This window comes from Seriola lalandi, unplaced genomic scaffold (assembly GCF_002814215.2).
Source record: "Seriola lalandi dorsalis isolate HSWRI2012SDOR001 ecotype SW California unplaced genomic scaffold, Sedor1 jcf7180002054658, whole genome shotgun sequence".
In the NCBI taxonomy this organism is placed as follows: Eukaryota; Metazoa; Chordata; class Actinopteri; order Carangiformes; family Carangidae; genus Seriola; species Seriola lalandi.
This window is the reverse complement of record NW_019525211.1, coordinates 1,510,384-1,530,017: the sequence shown is the minus strand read 5'-3', so window position 1 is coordinate 1,530,017 and position 19,634 is coordinate 1,510,384.

The window sequence follows — 19,634 nt, the reverse complement described above, 5'->3', positions numbered from 1 at the left end:
CATGTTTTTGAAACAAGGAAAAGATCCAGTCAAAAGAGAAGACACTTTAGCCTCAGGCAGAAAAATAAAATGTCATGCCAATGACACATCCATGCATACAATATGAATATAAATATCAATACATGCTCATCCTGTGCAGGATAAGCCCATCACAGCTAAGAGTGGACAGGGCACACAGGTCACCAGTCGCAGGGCAGTGGGGGTGCTGAAGTGGGAGGAGCATTTTACCCCAATCCATACAAATACAACATATGCCTACAACAATACTGCCACACACTCACACCAAAAAAGCAGCAGCAGTAGCAACAACAGCATTTTTGCAGCAAAGATATATCAGTGTGATGTTAAAAGTAGTTGACAACTGAATATTAAACTGCTCGGCGGCAGCTTACAATACTACACCATCAAATGTATGCCTCTATTGTAACGAGCAGATCCAAAAGCTCATTGTGCACAGCACACAAGAACATATCCAAGTACGCACATTTTTTCAGCAAAGTTATATCGGCGTGATGTTAAAAGTAATTGACAGCTGAATATTAAACTGCTCGGCGGCAGCTTAAACCAAATAACTTACTTTGAGCTGCAGATAATGTGCTTCAGTAGTTGTAACAATCCAAATGTGGCCTTACGCTCAGGTGTTGTGGAAAGTCTCTCATAAGTGCATGGATGTCCAGTGTCCAGTCTCTTCTGGGTCATGGTGTTGCCATGTTTTCATAGTCCGCTCAGATGAGGCCACAGAGGTGGGCAGGCACAGACTTTCTCAGCTTCTGTAAACAGAGCCCTTGTTTGTGGATGGAGCTTAGATAGACATGTTGCTTCATCTTGAACTGTGACAGAGACTCTCCGGTGACATCGCCCAGCATCAGGACGGCCTGGGTCCAGCTCCTCTGCAAGGTGAAGGTGCTACAAAAAAATCAACCGGTTTCCCTCTCTTGCCTCTTCACGCATGCAAAACACACAACGCGACCACACTCATCCACGTAATGAACCCACTTCCGTTTAGCAAACCAAGTCAGTGTAAATGCATGGCTGAAAGTTTCTTTCCCAAAACGTCTGGCCGGAAAATTGAAGTTGGGTGGCTCTGGAAGCTCCTCAAATGCCGGCAAGCCAGTAGCCTAGCCTAGCCCAGGTTAGCCACCTGTTAGCAGCAGGCACCTTAGTGGTGGCAGTGCTAACACCGATAAACCGGCGGGTGCTGGCAGTAGCTGTCTCAGTCTCCAGGGAAAAATTACAACCTTGCAACCTGCTCTCCTGGGAAGACTGGACTTCAGTTGTTCTCTCTTTAGTTGGTGGTTTGCCAAAAAAAAAGAAAAATTTGCAGACTGGTTAGGGTCAAGGTAAGAAGTGATTCTGAGAGAGTAGAACAGGTCATGTCAAAACTATAAGAACATTATGCTTCCCGCGGCCCTGACCAGTCGTACCTGTGTAGGTGAACCACAGGTTTAAAGGAAGTTTAAACTCAGAAATACATGATCATTTATTTTGTGGTGGTTTTTTTTAGATAATTTAATTGCTTATTACAATTACATTTTTTGGATTCGTGTTCTGTATTCTCTAATTTTTGATTTCAATAATTACATTTCTCTGAGTCCACCCTCGTAGCTGGCAGCATTGCGATATCCTGTGTACAAAGGACACTCTTTGATTTGAAATTTTAAAATAGTTAATGATTTATGTGTTTAATGTTTTTTTAATATAATCTTTTAAATGTTGACTGTTTTGAAAATGTATCAGGCTCGAAAAACCTTTGTGGTTGGGAGGAAGCTTAATGTTTCCTTGCTCTCATCCTGCTTCCACACACACCCAGCCCGACTAACTGTAGACTTTCTACTGATGATTCACAAAAAGCTGCGTCCTAATTGTAGTGTTTTTGTCTGGCACCTAAAATTATCTGTGATAGTTCCTGTCAAGCTCCATGAGTGACACCGCCGTTACAGAGAAAGCTTCAACCACAGTAACAAAAAAGAAGCTACTAGCTATGGAGCAGGGTTAGTCTAATAGGTGTCAGCTGCTTTTCTGAGGCAATTACCTTGTTGTTATCGTCAACACTGTGTCAGAAGACATGATGAAGTCCAAACGGAGTCAGTGCTGAGCCACGCTGAGGTCTAAAAGATGTGACACGCCACTGACTGACAGACTGCGGCACATATTAGATTTACAAGGACACCTCCACTTAGAGAGAGAGACTGCCAGTGGCTGTTCAGCTGCCTTAAAGGAGTTTGACTGACCTGTAGCTGGTGCAACAGATCAACAGCACTACATATCTTATAGGGTATGATAACTATTGGTTGTACACTGTGCAGGTGAATGAAGGGCTTGGAAATGTACTTTACATAATGATCATAAACAGCTTGGGTTTATCCTCCTCTCCGTTTACAGTTAAAGCATATCTATGTGTAGATATATAAACCCACCTTCCACCTTTTGTTATGCAAGATGACTGGGTTAAAAATCTTTATAAGATGAGGTGCTAGACATGAAAATCCATGACTAAGTGTAAAATACTTTGAAAATGATCTGCTAGTGGGTGAGAAAATTGAACCAGTGCAAATCTATTTTTCAGGAAACGTGCTATTTTCTTGGCGCTACCTAAAATGAGGATTTTTGTCACTCAATAGGCAGAATGTTTTTCTTGTTTTAAAGCTTGATTGCTGAAGTTATGATGAAATAATGAAGGTTAATCTCCCTCTAGGTCAACATACTGACCAGAAACCAAAAATAAAGTTTGTAAATTTTTAAGAAATTACTTAAATTTTGAAATCTTCAGACCTGGGTGCGACGTAGATTCAGAATGAGACAGCACTGTAACTCTTTGACATTGCTGCAGTGACCTGGATCACACAGTTGACACTCGAAGTTGCTGCTGTGATATGTGAAGTGAGTCTAGGGGTTTAGTTTAATTTACTTTAGTTGATGAAACGCGGTGAAACAAGACGGAAGATAAAACGAGAACAAAAAAAATTACAAAAAAAAAAGAACGTTTGAGCAGATGAGATAAAAACCCAAACGTACTTCATAAAAATTCACTCCTAATCGTTTTTAAATCCCTGCAGGGCTCGTCTCGGGTTTGTTCAGCACTTATCGTGAGATGAGACCTTTATGGCAATTACAGCATTGTCCAATCTGAAAGTAAAGCAAATCCTAAATTTTTCTAAATCACATCTGACCTCGGTGTGCAGCCACTCTAAAAAAAGTATTTGAATTTATTTGACAGCAGGAGATCAGAGTGGGAGAGAGGAGGGATAGAAAAATGGAATCTGAAAGGAGGGAGGCATGAGAGAGAAACACAGGATGAAAGAATCGCAACAAAACAAGTGGATCAGCAGGGTGCCAAGGTCACCCCGAATGTGAGAGCGGATGACTTATGGAGAGAGAAAAAAAAAAAAAAAAGAAATGCTGGAGCGGATTGTGTGAAAAACTGAAAGTGAAACAGAACAGAATAAAAGTCACTGTGCAAGAGTTTGGGCAATAACATTTTTTCATTAAAATTTCTAATATAGGAAAATAAACTTGTTCAGCTATTAGGCTAATTCTTACATTATTTAAAAATGGATATTCTCATTAAAACTCCACAAAAAACATCACCCTGTCTTCTTCTGCACTCATAACTTTCTCCCTCCCTCTCTCCTTTTTTTTTATTTATTTATTTTTTATTTTTTATAAGTCTAAGAAATCCAATCATTTCTATATGTGTCAAACCTCAAGCTTGATCTCTCAAACAAAGGCGGGCGAATTTGATTTGAGTGAATTCAGGAGCTTTGTGCCGATGAATAAAACATCGCTTCTCCTTGATGTTACCCGGACTTATCAAGTCACAGATTCCCCCTTTGAGCTCAGTGGTGACACAGTGCAGGAACCCCTGTGCAGGATGAGACAGAAAAGATGAAGTTTCTACTGTATATCTTCAGCTTGGGCTGTGAAGAGATAACTGCACAGACGCGAAGATATATAGGTATGTGCAACACGCGGACATGATGAAGGAGATAGAGTTTTGATCAGTTTTTTGATGAATGATGCATTGGGACAGATACTCTAAGAGAAAGAAAAGTTTATCTTCCATTTCATCTTCTCTGTCAAACACAACTTTGCGCAAATCCCTTCAATTGTGCAAAAATTGGATATGTAGGGATTAAAAACACTGCGTGGGAGTTATACAATATATACATTCTTTTTTAATCCACAGTTTCACTTGTGGGCTCACTATGATTAGTGACTGTATGTGTGACATTCATACATATTTAAGTGTGCTGGAAGCTGCTGCGGGGTCAAATTAGTAATTGAAATGGGATTTATTTTTTTCTTAAAGTAATCAATCAGAAGTGGAATTAACAGCTTTGGGCCCAGAAATTTCAAAAGGACACCCACGTAGAATAATTTAAACAGATTTTTCATTCTTTCTACAGCACACTTGTCAGTGTTGCGGTGCTGTAGGTGGCCAAATGGCTGCTAAGATGGAGAGCAATTGAAGAAAAACATGGATGTACTCATCCTTCCAAAATCCTCCAAAACTGACATACACTGTTATTATTTTTAAGCTTTCTTTTTTTGGCTTCATTGGATATAAGAAAATATAAGGAAGAGAAACCATAAGATACAACATGTTTAGATGGGGAAAAGTAGAAAGCAAAATCAGCAAACACTAATTAACACTACCAGAGTTCATTTCAACACTTGGCTATGGTGGTGTCAGTCTGTCAGTTAATTCACCACGTTGGTCCAGACTGAAATATTTTTTACAGCTTGATGGATTGTCAAAACATTTTGTTCGGACGTTTGTGGTCCCCAGAAGATGAGCCCTGACGACTTTGTTGATCTTCTGACTTTTCCTCTGGTGCCAACATGAGGATGACATTTGTGATTTTTTTATTTGTGAAATGTCTCCGCAACTATCGGTTGGATTGCCAAGACATTTTGTACACAGATTAATGTTTCCCTCAGGATTAATTATAATAAGTTCTGCTGATGACATTTTATCTAGAGTCATCATCAGGTCAAATTTTAATTTGTCCTATAGGCTATTTTTCTTTATGAGTTAACACTTGAAAAACTAATATTCCAACCAGTGTATAGCCGTGCTTTGTGTTTATTGCTAATTAGCAAATGTTAGCATGCTGGTACACTAAAGTAAAATGGTAAATGTGGGAATCATTATGCCCGTATAAACATCAGCATATTAGCAAGCTGACATTAGCATTTGGCTCAGAGCTGAAAGAGGTGCTAGCATGGATGTAACCTTGTTTCAGTACTAGTGCACAGTGTTAGAAATAAACTCTCAGACAGTGTCTTTGTTAAGTATCCATTAACAGTGGGTGAACATATAGATGTAGACAAATATTTCAGAAATGATACCTAATATATTTACTAGAGAACATAAAGAAAGAGAATTCTTTTGCTTTAGCTTTTAAAACATGTAGACATTACAAGAGGTTAGTGTTAAGTCTGTTACAGGTTGAGAAGTTTAGTGACATGACATTAACTAATATTAACAAAAATTCTGTAAATAATCGTTTGCTCTTTCTACAGTCGAAACTCATCTTCAGCTAGCCTCCCCTGTATGCTAAGCCTTAGCTGGTTAGGTTTCTGTTAGCATGATGAAACCAACAAATGGTCAACATGAGCCGATATTATAGAAAGCCCAGAAGACTATTATTTCTTTATGTTCGGAGAGAGCTATGACAGCCTTGTTCCCATGCTCACTGATTTCTAAAGATATACTGAAAAATGTGTTAAAACAACCAAATCTAGAGATCAAAACATCTAGTTCTACTTGACAGTTTAGCCAACCTTTGGTGACACACACCAGATAACGACTTAAAATCACACCAAGCAAGATAAAGATGAATATCTGCATCATAATACAGAAGAGGCTATATGCCTCACCACAGGAGAGATGTACAGCAAGTCTCCTCTCTTTTTCTCAGTAGATGGCAGACTTGCCCTGTGCAGGCTTCCGGGCTCAGATAACACTGAACCTTCACTACATTATTAACACAGCTGGCATATCTGACAACCATAACCACGCCACCTGAGTGTGTGTGTGTGTGTGTATGTATATCAGAAATTGAGGGAATAAGAATGAGAGAGAACGGAGGGTTGAGGTCAGCCGTACCAGAAAACAGTGTTGTTTTGGGGACCATTAACAGCTCAAGTCTGTCAAGTGTCAAATACTTAAAATGTGAATGTTTGTTCGCCTTTATAATGATCACACTTTACACTTGGACAACTGTGCAAATCATCCTAGAATACTTTGCTTTCTGATTAACAGAATAAAGGAGCATCTATATACAATACATACTCTGGGTAATCAGCATTTACGATACCTGGCATCCACTGTTCAAGCAGACATCAGAGCGACTTGGCTGCTCAGTCTTCCTGATTAAGACAACACCATCAAATCAAGTGAAAAAAAGACATTTGGCACAAATCAAATCATCCCAGTGATTAGCTGACCGTAAGTGCCAGAGGTGCTACAGGGAGTAAACAAACAAGCATCAACTGATTCGCTGAGACAGATTCTCATTTAAATAGTACACAAATGGTAAATTAAAGACTTATTTGCTTGGTGTAGATAATGCAGGGCGCAGCGTTAGGTGCAACAAAAGCATACTGTTCTATCAAATCTACATTTAGTGTGTCAACAGGAAAAGTTAAAGCGGTACTCACAAGAAAAAGAGTGAATGAGTCTGATTTTAGATTCTGGTATGGATCAAGCTACAAAAACACTGGATCCTAAATTTTCCATAATGCTACTCAAGAGCAGCTTTCATATGAGCTGCAACATGGGAGTAGCTGCTGGTCCCAGAAGTGTTTTTCACATTCTGTATTCCCATTCATTCCAACACAGGACTCTGTATTTCTCTTTGTGGTACATAAAGCCGATAACTGTGGTAGTCAGGGCCAAAAATAAACTTTTCTAATCTTTTCTACTGATACTTTTGCAAGTTTGTTACAAATGTAGTTTAGACTGCCTCCAGGAATTAGCTGTATGCAATCTAACGTCCCACAGGACAGAACCTCTCACCATCTCCCACCTACTTGGCTTTAATACGTCGTCAAATTAACTGCCAGTCATGTAAATAAAAGCGGTGTTAAAAGCTCACTTGAATTCACTGCTACAAACCTGTATACTAGACTCTAGTGTGCTAAAGCATGCAGACGAGACCACTCGGGAGCATCGGGGATTGCCAGATTCGTTCATGTAACAGACTCAGGGCGTGTTAGCCTGTGGATATTACCCCTGATTCCTGCTGCCGGAGGACTTTAAAGAGACACTGCTGTAGTTTGGTTAAGTTACACAACTTTTAGTGTCTGTTAGTGTTAATAATTGTTTTGCATTTTGATTTAAATACTTGAATCAACCACAGCTTACTTCTTATTTCTGCTACTGTGATGATACAAGAGTAAAAGAACACCAAAGCATCAATGCAATTATCACATTAAGTTACATTATAAAACAGATTTCATAAGTTATCAGATTTATGTAGCCTACGGCTTTAAATTTTTCATGAAGAATATGAAGCATATTGATTTACTTGCACTAAGTACTGACATACTGACATGTTAGTGTGTCCTGCACTCTTGAAAGATGTGCAACACCCAATGGTGGAAAACTCAAAATATATACATTTAGAGGGCCAGACCTGGTAAGAGAAAACAACACTCGAAACTCCTGGCTCTACAATGCAGGATAATACGCTCCAACTGTGGGTCACCTAACATTGTCAATGGGAAATGAATGGGATTTGTGGCTCCTGCCACTTTGCAACTCTATTACAACCCCTGATGGTAGAACTTTGGAAAGCCAAAGCCAGAGCAACAGAGGAGATTACGCTGTATAGTACCCCTTGTGACTGATAAACTGAGCTTCAAGTGGAAGATTGGTGAAGTGATCCTTTAAAATGGTCGGTTGAGCGCTTGAATAGCAGTGATTATATGTTATAATTCTAGTTCTATGAACAGAGACGACACCCTCTAATTCTTGCTCCAGCTTTTGCCAAGTCTGTGTTTACTATTCAAGCTTACATTTAGGCATTCTACGTCTTTCCTGTGTGTGTTTCTCTGTGTCTGTAAGCACACACACCTGAATTTTTCCCAGCACACACCTGAAAATGATCACTCCTCACCCAAATCAGAACTTCTTACTGTAGCCTGTGAAGTGAAAAATGTCCTGCTGAAAACATACCACTCCTGACCGATCATTGTGTTTAGCATTTCCTTTGACTGCGCTGTGATTGGGTACCGGTTGCACCAAAAGACTGCAGCGCACTTGAAGGATGTATGAAAAATGGGAAAAGTGCACTACTTTTCATGAGCTCATGAACTAGTAAGGCAGTCGAGGAATTCATGTTAGCATTGGGCCCTGTGCTGCAGAATATTTTTGAATAATCCAATGCTAGTAGAAAGCTCTCTGTATGGCTCAGTTGGTAAAGCATGACAGTAACACTCGCAGGGTTAGTGGTTTGATTCCCTCTGTGGCCGAGCGTGACAAAACTTTATGCACACAAGGCAACGAGAGGAGATAAAAGCAGCCAAGAAATGGTATGTGTAGTGAATGCTAATCTTCACTGAAACAGAAGTAATACATACAAGACTTTCACAGTTTGGTGTCAGTGTCTTGACTTGCACAGCAACTATAAATCAATGTACGCATAATGCAGCCCCGGTCCTTGTTCAAGGTAAAATATCAGCACTATTAGTCCTGTCAAATATACAGCTGCTACACGGTCCATTCATGTACCCTTCACTGGAGACAGAGAAAGAGAAGGGGAGAGAGGTTTCAGTTGAGAGACAAAAAGCAAAAGTGCAAGAGGAGAAAAACATTAAAGAGGCGATGTGGTTGAGCAGTGATATTTCTGAAAAGTATAAGTAATGTGCAAAGGAAGAAAAGGGAAAAAAATGACTATGAGTTGTGTGGTGTAAGAGTGAAGCTGGGAAGAGGGTGTGAATGAATGATGGGAAACGAGATGAAGAATGGTCTTTTGAAGAAGAAAGACATGAATGAAAACCATTGTAAATGTCAAATTGCCTTTTTGGAGTCAAGAGCCTATTTCAAAATTTAAGCTGAGTGTGAATTATAGAAGGTGAATAGCAGGGAAGAAGAGGTCTAAGATCAGAGTGTCTTCATATTAACAACAGGTTAATGGCAGGCAAAGACGAACAAAGAGGTCAAGGGAATAGAGTGTTTTGTATTACTTCAAGAATCTCCAAAAACACCACCCGTTTATCTTCCATTGTTCTGTTTGCTTCAGTGAATGCGGCCATGTTTGTACCACGCCCTTGGAGGTGAAGTATTTCCAGGAGCGGATCAACACCAACACCCCGTATCCATGAAGATTTCAAAGGGAAATTGCCAACAAAATGAGCAATGCTTTTGTAATGGAATAACACTTTCAGGAACATGAACTGCATTATTTCTTTCACTGTGCAGGGGCTGTTGTGAAAATAAGCACTGCGGCTTAACTTTCCCCAAATTGCTTTTATGTTGAGTTTTTCAGCATAAAGGATACATGATTCCACACTGACAATAGACTTGACTGTTTTTCATTCAAAAATCTGTCCATCTTGTACTCACAGCTGCTCTATCGGTAACATTTTTTACTAAAGGAGCTACTTGTAAGTTTTGCTATTGCTACATAGTCAATGTTAGCGTTAACATCTGTTTACTCACCAGTCTATGATGTTGCGAGAAATATTGCGAGTTCAGCATCAAACTTTATTCCTTTACTCTCCAAGAGCTGGCTCCAGGGGTGGAAAGCAACCCTCTTGTTTTCTTCTATTTCTATCACTTCTTTTCTTCTGCTGCAATTACCATCTTTACCAGGCAGCCCTGGTCCCACCAGACTGTCTTGTCACTTTCCGATACTGAGTCACTGCAGCGTCCGGGCTGCTCTGAATGAGTAGTTCTGCTCAGAGAATGTATTATAACCTCTTGTATTGTAAACGGAACAATGACTGAGGCCCTTGGTGAGACTGGTGAGTAAACAGTTGTTAATGTAAACATTGGCTATGCAGCGATAGCAAAACTTATAAAATGGCTCCTGTGACAGTGGATGTAGCCTATGTAAAAGGGGTCACTCGCAGTGACAAACCCACAGAGAATCATCACCTGATATCATCTGCAATTTCTCCATCTGCACCAATGTTGGTTTCTCTTAACCATGATGACAATCGTTTTCTAACCTTAACCAACTTAACCATAGCAATGGCAAATTAGAAATTACAAACAAATTATGTAAAAATCCATAATTGTTTTGTAGCGCACTGATTTTAGTTTAGTTCCGATGCATCCCACCTGCAATGACTGTAATATAGTTTCAGATACACTGACACAGTAAATGAAGTCTGAGTAGAAGCTGAAAGACTGTGTGCACTGCATGCTGCAAGACTGATAGCATGCTATGATACCAATATGCCTTAAATGGATACAAATACAAACACGCTACACAGTTTATATGTGCAGGAACATCCATTCGTAAGATTTAGTACATGTGTTTTGCTGTGTGCATAAACAATGCATTGCACTATTATGTGTCTATTCACATCTTATGCATGGGCATCCATTTATAAGTTCTGCTATTATGTTTCTATGCGTCTGTTTATTGTTTTGAGCTTGTTCCACTGTGAACACTGTGTTACCGCACTTGCGCCCCATTATTCCCATAAAGCCAGCCCTTAAATCATTCAGCAAGCCTATTCAATTTCAAAAGTGAGAACCATTGAGGTAATTTAGGGGCTCATGTATTGACCCTCTGAGGATTTCTACATCCCACCAATCTGATCCGATCAGCAATAGACACTTCGCTGGAGTCCTGCATAATCTGGTTAATGTTTGTTCGCGTTACATGTCTACATTCATAGTAAAATATATGAGGGGAAATTTAATGTTTTTCTGTCACAGCATACCTGGCACTATATGGTTTTATCTGATATGGAAAGCATATGGTAGTCCGAAAGGTAAAACAATTACTAAGAAACAGCTGCAAATACTACAGAACAGATGGAGCCCTTTGAACATGTGGTAAAACATCAACTCTACAGTCGGGTGGATATCTTCATTTCTACATGATGCTGTGCAGTCCTAAACAGATGAAGAGACTACTTCACTCAGTTCTGCTTTTCCACCTCTGTCTGTGCAGTGAAATGTGAGTCTGAGTGTATATGCATGTCGCTGGTTTGATGAAAGACAAGTAATGTAATGCCATCACATCATGAAGATGGCAAATTCATAACTTGGACCACTGGACTGTCAAACAGCATTTGAAACCTGACAACTAGTAAGAGGTCACACAACAGATCTTTTGTTTTTTTTCATGTTGCTCTGCAGACTTTGCATTCTTAAATGTTGCACCCTAATTTGAGTCCTGACATTTTGATAATCACCAATGACAACCATGAATTCAAACATGCCTAACACTGGTGCTTTGTGTTGCAGAGGCTTTGGGAGAACCAGCCTTCCCTGTTAGCCTCCCTGGTGGCATCTGCTTGACTCACAGCCCTTGTCTCCTTTTCAAAGTCTCCTCAGCAGCATATTGTGGCTCACACAAAAATGGCTGAACTGTGGTCTGTGATAAAATGTGGCGGAAAATGTTGCTGTCCATTAAATATTCAACACTGGCACTCGACCCTACAGCCAGTTAGGCAGATTTTGCAAATAAACAGACATGACTGTCTGAGATGCCACTGCAGAGCCACCTAACAATTGTAGAGGTACAAATTGCCACACTTTTTGACTTGTGATGTAATTTTAATCCTGAAAAACAAATTTAGGAAAAATGCACCAGATTTGATATTAAGCTCCTGTTTAAATAAGAACAATTATCCTTCATTTTTCTACCAGTGGAACCTGTGACCTTCCAGTCACGAATCCTCTTCTCTGCTTCATTTGAGGTTTTTATTCAGGCTTTGTTCAGACAACATCCGCTGTCCACAGAGTTTCAAAAATAATTAATCTACGAAACAAATTCAGAAAAAACTACAAAATATAATCTACAAAATATGAAAAAAGAGCTATTATAAGGGATGGCTAATAACAGGTAGTATAGCTTTCAATGCAGAGTCTCTATTCTTTCTAAGAAAGAACATTTATCAAACAATGTTTATACCAGATGGCCACAGGAGACAACAAAGGGGGTTTCAAAGTATGTTTAATGATTAATCGAAAGAAATCGATGGAGAATATATTAATTTGAGATGAAATGCACAAAAGGCTTATTAGTGCATGTTTGCTCTGTATTGAATAGATTTATGATAAACAAAGCGGGTGCTGGTCTGGACAGTTCCAAACATTAAAACTTAACATGATTGAAATCACACGTTAGTAAGAAAGTCTACAATACTGTTATGGATGTAAATTTAAGATGAAAACATGAAAAAAAACTGTTGCTGAAATAATCATGAAAGCTAGCAGGCAAAGTGATTTTGAAATAACTATGTATAAACTGAACAATATGCATAACCTCTAATTAAACAGGACAGGGCGCACATTAACTTGGCTTCTGCTAGAATGTCACCCAAGTAACAAATAATGAAATAAACGCACAATAAGGATTTACAGAACTGAAGCATTAATACTTCACTAATTGTGTCTTATGTCTCATAACTTTGATTAAGATTTCAGCTCTGCTATTTTCATTATTATTTCCATCTCCATTTTGCTGCCTTATTTCTCTAAATTCATGGTTAAATGCTTATTTAATGGATATTTTTCAAGAGTGATTACATAAATGCTGATGCAGAACCCCTGGAAAATCAGCTGTGAAAATCAGTATTTGTTATCAAGAGTTCATACAATTTTGATTTTTTTTCTACACTATAGCAGTTATGTTATTAATGTTATGTTGGTAATCACAAAGTAATTGTACAAGAAGTACAAAGAGGACAAGGCAGAAAAAAATGACAAAACACAAAGAACCCAGGGCACAGTAGCCGTCTAATGTTACAAGACAGGTCAAGACAAATTACACTGAACAGGACACACAATGATCTATTGCACCCTCGTACTTCTTTGAAAAGTGCCTTTCAAGAGTAATGGCTATGAGAAACTTGTGTCATCTGTACCGAAACCAAGAGATTAGTTAGAGTTTAGAGGTGGGAGAAGTGTAAAAACTGTCTTCTGTTGTAGATTACAGCTCTTCAATGTCACTAATTCTCAGAGTAACCAACGGCAAAGACCAATGATTGAGGCTAAACTGGGCCACCTACAAACATGATGGAATCAGGTTGTGTCTGTGGTCGGTGGCAGGCGCGCTTCAACAGAAGAGAAAGAAAAGAAACTTCTTCAAAATTCACATTTCTAGTTGTTTTAGAAGTGTTAAAAATAGATGTAAAACATAAAAACAAAACAAAGAGTCAACTAGCAGTTTTGCTAGCAGCTCTGGCTACTTGCTAACATCAGACAATGCTAACATGCTGTAGTTTAGTAGGTATAGCCTAGTATTTACCGTGTTAGCTAAATTAAAACATTTGCTAAGCAGCACTAAACACAAAGTACAACTGAGGCTGATGGGGATATCATTAGTTTAGTCACAGTTTGGTCACAAATGTGATTAAGAAGACAAGAAATCAGCATGTTAGCATGTTTGACATTCTACATATTCTGTACAGGCTACAATATATAGTGTAAGTGCAAAATGCCAGAATGTGACTAGTGTATTTTATAAATGAAGCTAGAAACAAATCGGTAAACGTGCTGACTGAGCTAATATCCAATTCCTCTAAATACTCCTGTTGTCAGAGAGAACATCAATATGGAGCGGATCTATAGAAAAACAGACTGAAGAAACACTGAGAAAAATAAATGGGTAAAAAATTAAATGCATCTAAGTGGAAGAACCAAGCAGCATCAGAAAGAGATAAATGAAAAGATAAAGAACAATGAGAAGAAACAGAGATAAAGAGAGTGTGAGAGGGCGAGTCTGGTGACAAAGAGGGATTGGAGCAGCAGCAGTGGAGGAACAAAGTTTGTCCAGAAGAGGAAAGAAAGGGAGGACGTGACAATGAGAATGTGTGCAAGTACAAGAAATACGTATATATCATTCTGAGGAACAAGAGGCAAACACGGAGAGATGGATAGACAACTATTTAACCTGATTCAATGCTGCTTTCCGGTGAAGAGTGGTTAACATTTATCAAGCAGCACTCTGAATGGAAACCTGAGGACATTAGCGACTGATCATACCGTGTGTTTCACTGAACATGACCCCTCCAAGGACATTCTGGATATTCTTTTGTCAATGTCTTTACTTTGAACAACAGTAACAGCAGCTTGCATTTGTTAGCTACACAAGTAGACATAATATCAAAGAATATAAAAGGTTTAACCATTTTTAGCCAAGCTAGCAACATGGCTTTGCAACATGGATGGTAATATTGTTTTGCTGGGCTGTTGGTTGGTTTATCTGTCGAATGGAATTACTGGATGGATGGGAAAAACATTTTGTACAGAAATGCATGGTGCCGAGAGGATGAGTCCTAACTTTGCTGACCTGACTTTCCCTCAAGCGCCATCATCAGACCAAATTTCACTTTGTCCAGCACTTTGGTTCATGAAAAAAAAACATCTGCAAAACTAACGACATTCGCATCAGCCTCAACTGTACTAAGATTGTGAACATGGTAAACCTTATATCTGCTTTACATTAGTATGTTAACATTGCAAGCGTGTTAGCATTTTGATTAGTAGAAGCAGTTTCAAACTGCAGCTGCAGACATAATGATAGAAAGGAATTGCCTCTGCAATTTTCACAATTATGCCAATTTTTCAGATTTTGCTTTTTAACATCGTCCAACATTTCCAAGCACTAAACATCAGTGAAATTTAATTGTTTACTGAGATTTACCAAAATGAATGAGAAGTAATTGGGGAAGAAAACAGGAAAAGTGATCTCAAATCTGGTGTGCATGAAACGGAACAAACTGGCAGAAAAGTAAAATATAAAAATGCGAAAGCTGGGGAAGTTACGAGAAACTTTTAGACCTTCATAAAATAATAAATGTGTGTTTTGTAGAGATACAGAATGATGCATTTCACATCATATTTTCCACAAATAGTTATTGTTTCTAAACTCTCAGAAAAACAATTTGACTTTTGTCTAGTAAGAAAAGTCAAAAGGACAAGCCTTGCTCAGTGACCTCCTTTGAAGTTTATTTGGAGCACATTTTGTGGCATGCTGGAAATGACTTTTTCTTTTTTTCTTTTCTTTTCTTTTTTTTTTAAACAATTCAATCAGCGATTTTCACACAGTGTAATTACAATCATGTGTCTGGGGAGAAAGGAAGGGTCAAGTACATGACCTTTTAGTTATGGGATGGCCTCTGGTGGTCAGACACGGTTCTTATTAAATGTTGAGACAAAATATCGTGAGGGGGAAAATGCTGAGTTCTGTTTTTCTTTTTGCTCACCAGTCTCACTGTGCCCCTTACTCCGCACACACAATGCCACAGGGATCTAATTTAGGGAGTTAAAACTGTAACTTTCAGGTAATTGTCACAATAAATGTGTGGGCTTGCCTGCATGTACTGTTGCCCAAGGGCCTTGACTCACAACTGAATGTGTTCATTGTCTTAGCATATTAGCATATGTACACGAGAGAAAAGAAGAGCTGATAAAATTGTTAATATGCTGATCAGAGTCACCTTCAATTATTACCATGGACTCAGAGCAGTAAGCATCGTAATAATAACCTCTTAATAATAATAACAGAAGCGAGCAGCAGTAGAACCTTGCAAACTTTTTTGAAAGAAATACCTGCAGACATGACTCAGAGCTGGAAAATATCTTATTCACAATTAATATTCCACTAAAAGATACTAAAACTGAGCAGCAGTCTTTGTGCTTGTTGTAAAGATGCAACTACTATATTATCTATCATGAAATGATTTTAAGTCATTTGTTAATTAACCGTTTAGAGGTCTAGATAGAATTTCTTCTTTTTCTTTTTGTTACACTACCATTATTATGGAAAGCATAATACATTCATTCCAATTTGTTATTGGATTGTATTGTAACATAGTTGTTTGCCTTGCTATGGCAACATCAATGCAAAGTGATGACAATGTGTCCAAAATCACACTGCATTATCCATCAGAGAGTCACCTAGTGAGTCTTTCTAGGGAACAGTGAATGATTTCATAAACTCTGGGGAGAAGGACAAGACTATCACAAGTGCTTGATGGAGTTAATTGAGGGGGACAAATTATTTTTATAAAATTATTGTGGGTGACACATCTTCTACCTCCCTGTATTATTGGACCTTATAGTTACAATTAAAGGAAAAAGTCTGAATTAGCATTAAAAAAAAGTCTGTTTTAAAACCTTTGAAAAATGATTCACGTTGGCACTAAAAAAGCTTCTCAACTGGAACCAGGCTCTCTCATGTTTCATAATTTCACCCATCTTCACCTTTACATATTTCACTTTAAAGCAATGATTTTCTGTAAATGCACAGTTGTACTGTAGGAATGATTCCTGGAATTAAAAAAAAAATGGCCTGAATGTACAAATCAATGCTGAATGCCAAGGAAGATTGTGTGTTACTGACATTTCAAAGGTGTCATCAAAGGCTAATGCACATTACATAGAATGATTGCCTTTTAGAAAAGAAATCCAGCGACCTTTGTTGTTCCTCCTCATCGTCATCAGTGAGCTTTAAAGCAGTAATAATCTTTCAAAAAAGGAGCAGATAAGTAAGTATGACCACAGCGATGAATCGCAATGTATGGGGGTGTGACTGACAGGATGGGAGGCAAAAGTCTTCTTGATTTGTTATAACTCTTACATAGCAGAGGTTTTTTCAAGGAGCAATTAAAGAGCAAGTGGGCTGTGACATATTCTGATTATCTCTGACAATATCTTACTGATAGCTAACTCCAAACACTGACAATTTCACTGTTCTATTCATTAGCCTGCTTCCAAGTAGCAAAAGTATAACTTTGACTGATTCAACAATCATCCGTTGAGGCTTTGATTATATCCTTACAAATTATGCTGTCAGCAGTTAAAATAATAATTACCGGGTTTGACTTCTTTAGTCTTTTGATGGCTCTGTGCCGGCGACAGCCACAGCTGGAGGCATTATGTTTCCGGGTTGTCCGTCTGTCCATACCATTCTCTTTAATGTGATATCTCAGTAACGCCTTGTGGGAATTTCTTGGACATAGGTACGAACATTCACTCGGACTCAAGGATGAATTGATTAGAAGTAGCTGGTTAACGGTCAAAAGGTCAAGGCCATTGTGACATCACAAAACACGTATTTGGCCTTGTGAAAGCAACAAGCAAAGAAGGTGTCAATGTTGTCCAGTTCGGTTCGTTTTTTTATAGATTTGATTTGTAGGAGTCCACCCTCTCCACTTCCTCTTCCTGGGTGACAAACAGGACAGGGGGCTTCCTGTTTCTCTGGTAGTCTACCGCATTGGTTCTGCTGATATTGAGCTTCAGTTAGTTACTGTACTCCGCCGTAATAATAGTCCATAAAGTGAAGACAGCATATTACTCCCTAGAAATGATTCCCTTGACCTTGTCTTCACTACATATATTATATGAGTCAACCTTGTAATACTAAAATGTGCAGCTGTGATGTGTAGGATACAAATGATGTTACTGATTTTAGCAGGGTTTAAGTTTCTTCATCACTAATTAACATAAAATTAGTATTCTCTGTCTTCATTAAAATGCAAGTATCTCAGAAATCTTTTGAACGTTGCCAATTAGCCTATATATTTCTGCTTTAATAAAGGATTTCACATTACTTTCGTTTGTCTCGCGCAGTGCTTCTGACCTATTTTTAAAGAACAGGTGGAAACTCTGTAAATTGGTTTCAAATCTTATTTTGTGATCTTTGAACCAGGGGAAATTGAAAATCGTTTGGCTAGCGGAAACATACACACAGTATACACAGCATAAGATCACCTTTCTAATATTGACTTGCAGGCCCCTTTTTTTGCACAGTTAGCTCAAGGCTTAAACATTCCTCCTTTTTAGATGTATTTCCGAAAAGTCCTTTAATCTTCTTCTCTTCATCTGAATCTGTTATTAAAGAGATAAATGGATTTGATATAAAATAAATGAAGAATCACAGTGTTACTGGAAATGTGCTGGGTACTCTCAACAAAATCCAAACCTTGTTTTTCATTTTGGCTCTCCAGTCGCACTAAACAACATCCCAACCTAATACGAGCTCTACACAGTTCAAAGCAATGCACCTAATATACCGCAGGATCACACTTAACACTGTAAGCACTGAAAGAGAGTTCATTTCATCGACTGACATTTCCAAACTCTCCTTTAGAGAGGCCCAATTTTCACAGCGATAAGTAGACAACTATAACCCAACATGTGGGCCCAGACTTCCCGAGCTGTAATGAGTTTAAGTCCCTCTCTGGCCGACTGTGCTGTCTTGTTGTTTGATAGCAGTGTTACCCACACTCACTTACCCTTTCTCTTAGGCACTGCAGGGCCTCGGGGACCCAGCTCGTTCTATGTGTTTACCAATTCCCACAACCTACCGGGACTCTTGGGGCATCTCTTGGAAATTACATTGTATAAGGTCCCAAAGACTATTTAGCTGGCTGGGTGGTAATAATTGCAGGGCAGGAAAAATCAGAAGTCCAACTTTCCAGACATAGTATCTAATGCTGCTGGATGGAAATACGTGGTCTGAGACAGGCTTGAACGTCAGGTACTCCCAACTGTATAAGATGTTGTATTACAGTGTTCAAAAAGGAAATATTGTGAGGAATTATTCCTTTAAACCTGCATTTACTGAGTTTGGCCAATTAGGGGTGCATTTAAAGTTGAATTAATCTGATTCATGAAGAAGCAACAAATAAAAAGTGACTTCACTATCAAGATTCAGGTAAGAAGATTTATTAAGATAAAGTAAGTAAAATGAAATTACTTTTCAGGCCACTTGGGGGCGGCAAATATAACACAACACTGACATATCATCTGTCACGTTGATTTTGCAACCTTGTTATCAAATATTTTCTAACTATAACTACAGGGGTATATTAGCATTCATTTAGTGTCATGTTTCTGGCCACTTTACAAATGTTAAGTCCACTATACACTCTCATTTTAGCTCAATTTTTCTCTACACCAACTCCTGAGGGAAATATCTGGTTAACTGCTAAATGTTCCATACATAAGCTACCTTCCGTTTGCAAGCTAATCGCTGCTATTTATAGCTTCCATTTTATAAGGCTAACATGCTAGCAAACAATTTATTTACTCATCTAGCAGACTAACATTAACATGCCTTTACAGTGGAGTTTCTGGCCATGTAAGTCACTTTCTTTTTAGTTGTGTTCTGGTCTACTCCAACTCCCAAGGGAAATATTCTACCTGACTCTTTAGCTGCTAAATAACCTGCCTGCTCCTTATGTTGACAAGCTAGTTGCTAACTTGTCTGTCTGTCGCTTGGTGTTGGGCAGGTAGCGGAGAGCTTGTTTATCAGACTTTTTTCACTAAATAACAACTTGCTGCTGTGTCGAAAACAATGCTGTTACTATAAGAGCAGTGAGAGTGAACCATGAAAGGAAAATTGCAGGTCGGAAAACCAAAACACTGAGCTGAAAGCCTGTAAAACGCTGAGATAACGGCAGAGTCGGGTGAAATTTCTCTGTGGGTTCAT